General features: G+C 46.3%; 1 protein-coding gene across 1 annotated transcript in view; it reads right to left on the bottom strand.

The window, feature by feature from the left end:
* The window catches only part of LOC125038602, a 477,643-nt gene that overhangs the window by 471,178 nt on the left and 1,465 nt on the right, over positions 1 to 5,000 (bottom strand). The window lies entirely within an intron of this gene.

The raw sequence follows: 5,000 nt of genomic DNA on the forward strand, positions 1-5,000 counted from the left end.
AGGGAGGGAGGGAGGGAGAGATGGAAGGAAGGTGGGAAAGAGGGAGGGAGGGAGAGGAAAGACGAGAGGAAGAGAGGGGGAGAGAGGGGGAGAGGGGGAGGGAGGGAGAGAGTGGGAGGGAGGGAGAGAGGGGGAGGGAGGGAGAGAGGGGGAGGGAGAGGGAGAGAGGGGGAGGGAGGGAGAGAGGGAAGGAGGAAGGGAGGGTGGGAAGGAGAGGAGGAGAGGGAGAGAGAGGGAGAGGGAAGGATAGGTAGGGAGGGAGAGAGAGGGAGAGGGAAGGGTAGGTAGGTAGGTAGGGAGGGAGGGAGGGAGGGAGAGAGAGAGAGAGAGAGAGAGAGAGAGAGAGAGAGAGAGAGAGAGAGAGAGAGAGAGAGAGAGAGAGAGAGAGAGAGAGAGAGAGAGCATGAAGAAAGTTTTATGAGCCATGAGCCGTTCCCTCTAACTATTTCCCCCTTTTCCTCTTCTCTCCCCTCTTCTTGCTTCTCTCTCCTTTTCGTCTTTACCTTCCATCTCATCTTCCTTTCTCTTTATCCCCTTCTCACCCCTTCCTCTCTCCATCTCCTCCTCACTCCTTTTCTCTGCGTCTCTCCTCCACCCCCATTCCCTTTCCAGTCCCATCCCCTCCCATCCTACACGCCCTATCACAATATTTACTCTCACCCTTCCTTTTTTCTATTAACTTCCTACCTCCTCCCTTTCTCTCCTCCCTCCATCTCCCCCTCCTCCCTTTCTCTACTCACTCCACCTCCATCTCCTCCCTCCTCCCTCCTCCCTTTCTCTCCTCCCTTTCTCCTTCTTCCTTTCCCTGCTCCTACTCCCTCCTTCCTCGTTCTTCTTTCCCTTTTCCCTCTTCCTTCTTCCCTCCTCCTTCCACCCCCTCCCTTTCAACCCATTCCCTTTTATCCCTCCTGCATCTCACTTCCCCTCTCTCCCTTACCCCCCCCCCCCCCTTGCCCTTGCCTCGTACCCTGACACCCTCCCTCTCTCCCTCTCAATCCACTACCCCTTCCCTCTCACCCTCCCTCCTTCTCACTCTCCCTCCCTCTCTCCCTCTTACTCCCCCTCTCTCCCTCCCTCCCCACTCTCTCCCTCACCCCCACCACCTTCAGAAAGAACTCCCCTCCCCTTGTCTCGTACCCTGACACCCCTCCTTTTCCTCTAAACCCCTTACTCCTCCCCCTTCCCCCTCTCACTCCTCCCTCCTCCTCCCTTCACCCTTCATCCTCACTCCCCCACTCTCTCCCGCACCCCTACCACCTTCAGAAAATACTCACTCTATCTCTTCCCTCGTACGCTGATACCCTCCCTCTCCCCCTCTCTCCCTCCTCCCCCACTATCTCCCTCCCTCTCACGCCTCTCTCCCTCCTCCCCAAGTCCCTCTCCCTCTCATTCCCCCTTTCTCCATCCTCCTCCCTCCTCCCCAAGTCCCTCTCCCTCTAACTCCCCCTTTCTTTCTCCTCCTCCCTCCTCCTCCCCTCCTCCTCCTCCCCCACTCTCTCCCTCCCTCTCACCCCTCTCTCCCTCCTTCCCAAGTCCCTCTCCCTCTCACTTCCCTTTTCTCCCTCCTCCTCCCTCCTCCTCCCCTCCTCCTCCCTCTCACTCCCCCTTTCTCCCTCCTCCTCCCTCCTCCTCCCCTCCTCCTCCTCCTCCCCCACTCTCTCCCTCACCCCCACCACTTTCAGAAAATACTCCCCTCCCCTTGCCTCGTACCCAGACACCGGCGGGGGACTGCCCTGTACACCGCCTGGCAAATATCCAGTCAAAGTAAGGGATAGAATATCTTGCTTCAGTATGAGGTACTTTATGGGCCTTAAAGACGGGAATTAAGAGGAGGATGTTGGAATGAAGATTTCACGACGGCGGTGGTTATGGGAATGAGGATGATGGTGATGGTGATAATGATAATGGTGAATACAGTGATGATAGTGATGATTATGACAGTGGTGTGATAATGATAATATCAATGATATTAATAATGATAGTGATGATAATGATTATGATAATGAAAAGAATGATGATCATAATGTCGATAATGACACTGATAGTGATAATAGTAGTTCATATAATTATAGTTATCCTTATTATCATTATTAGTATCAATATTGTTACCGGCCCCATTACTATTGATATCATTGAATACGTTGATATTGTTTTATATTGAAATAATGAAAATAATAACAATCATCCAGTTGTGTTGATTTCGATAACCATAACAATAAACATTATGACCCCGGTTAATGAATCTGTACGGTACGGACACACTAATCTAGAACAAATTAATGATGATAGTCTTGTAGAGGACATAGAGTTGTAGTATTCGGTACGAGAAACAATCTGGCGAAACGAACGGTAACGCTAGAAATAAAGGGAAAATATCGTGGGAAGGACGCTCACACCCACAGTCTGTGCTCCCCAATTTCAGCTTCATCTTGTCGTGACTGGGGAGTAAGCGAGAGGCACGCCCAGTCACGGCAACTTAGACTGTTGAATAAAGTTTGTGACGTGGAGTTGGGGGACTTACTGTAAAGAATTACCATAGCCCTTAAAAGCGAAGTATTAGTGACAGTAACAACAACAGCAATAATGATGATAATGCTAAATATAATAATGCATCAGCAAAATAGTGGCGTCAATAATCATGTTAGTGATTAAAATTATTTTAATGATCACTATCAACCTCAGCATTAGCGTCATCGCAATGCATCATCATTATATAGTAAAAAGAAAAAAAAATGGATATAAGCTCGTATCTTCTCATGACGTCATCTCCCGTTTAGTAACCCCGATACCTGAAACAAAGGCGCATCGATCTCCCCTATGCTTGTATTTGTTTGTTTAAATTGATTGTCTGAATTATCTGAATTCGCGATTTGGTAGGAAACGTCGATTTCGAGAAATCTCATTAATATACATCAAACAGATAGCTAGATGAGTAAATACGTCATTAAATACATATAAATGCAAATATGTAGGTTAGTAACAGGAGACAAATGGATATGATAATTACAATATAAGTATATATATTTCAGTAATACATACGTCAATTCAATTCAAAACAATCATACGAACGAATGGATACGATAAAAAAAAAAAACAATAACTAAGCCACAACAAAACTGAATCAACAAAACAAAAACAAAATATCGAAATGTACAAAAATAACACCCTTTCATTATAAAAAACAATGAATCCAGCGTGATGTTTCATTGATGCTGAACCGACATAGCGTCCGCGACCTGGTCCTTAGAATAACACATCTGCTTTATTAAGTCATAGGGTTATATTTGGTCCAGGATGCTGTCCAGGCGCCGTTCCGAATTCGCTTTTGTGATCAATGTTGAAAGACGAGCAATGCTCAGGATGAGATTTTCTTGTTTGATATATGTACACACACGCACACACACACACACACACACACACACACACACACACACACACACACACACACACACACACACACATATATATATATATAGAGAGAGAGAGAGAAAGAGAGAGAGAAAAAGAGAGAGAGAGGGAGGGAGGGAGAGAGAGAGAGAGAGAGAGAGAGAGAGAGAGAGAGAGAGAGAGAGAGAGAGAGAGAGAGAGAGAGAGAGAGAGAGAGAGAAGGGGGGAGAAAGAAAAAGAGGATAAAGGAGATGGAGAAAGAGTGGGAAAGGGAGAGGGAGAGGGAGAAGAAGGAAGAGAGGGAGGGAAGGACAGCGAGCGAGCGAGAGAGAGGGAGAGAGTAAGAGATTAGAAAAGGAAATGAAAAAAACAATTGTTGATATTAACAATGGCAATTGTTTAGAATACCTTTAATAACTGATCGATTCTGGTACGAATGGATTCCTTTAACCAATTAGTACATATCTATAAGAATTATCCCCCCCACCCCAACCCCCAACATTCCTCGAAATTGTGGGGAAAACATGAATAATAGGCACAAAATACGCCATTGTAACAGCAATGTACAGAGATTAAGTGGTGTTTCTTCAAATCGTGACGATTTTGGTATCAATGGATTAATCTCACCAGTACACAAATGTATAGGAATTATACTGCGGACCCCCCCCCCCCCCCCAACCAGCGACAATCTTGGTCCGGGGTAAAATATGAATAGAATACAGTAAATACGTAACTATAACATTAATACAAAATGAATAAGTCCCTGCAATGTACAATGCGACCCTGGGAGACAAAGAATCCATCACGCATGTGCGGTAGGATAGAGCTTGAGAGAATCCCCCCTTCCAGCTCAGCGGCATCTGTCAATCAGGTTAGTACCTTATAATTGCTAGGTTATAGATTCCCGTGTTCGCCCCTCACGTTGGTCTTACGCTCTATCTTCCGTGACTACCTTTGTGGGGCGGCAGCTTCCAAGGGGGGGTCGCAGGGAGAACGGCCCCCTGCATTCAGCGGCATAGTGAGGTATTATCTTCACTCTGTTATTATATTATTGTTAGTTTAGCCCGCAGTTTCCCTTGCGCCTTTCATCCCTCCCTCTGTCGGGGCCAAGAATGTGGGGGCTCGAGGGGGTTCTGCGGCATAATAATTTTGTTCCGCAATTTCCCTGGTACCATTCATGCCCTCCCCTGCTATCGGGGCCGAGATTATAGGCATTGGGGGGAGGGGGAAGGGGGTTCGATGCGTAATTTTTATATATTTTGGTAGCAGAGAGTGAGAGGAATCCATCGATACCAATAATGTGGTCGGACATGCGAAGGTATTCTGAATATTTACCATAATTACCACCTTAGGGTATATGCGTGAATTTACACATAACAAGCAGCTTTAAAGAAGTAAAAGAAAGTAGTATGTGAAAAACCAAACCAAGAATCGTATTTAAGATTATCCAAATATGAGAAAAATAGAAAAAAATCGAGATTCGCTTTCGGAATATTCGACCCATCGTTGAGTGAATGAATGAACAATTTGAGCCCCAATCCTAAATGCAAGTTTGGATGCCTTTACCCTTAGTGTTGAAGGGAAGGGTGCAGGGGGAGTGACGAACCTCGGTT

Source organism: Penaeus chinensis, chromosome 25 (genome assembly GCF_019202785.1).
Source record: "Penaeus chinensis breed Huanghai No. 1 chromosome 25, ASM1920278v2, whole genome shotgun sequence".
NCBI classification, from domain to species: domain Eukaryota; kingdom Metazoa; phylum Arthropoda; class Malacostraca; order Decapoda; family Penaeidae; genus Penaeus; species Penaeus chinensis.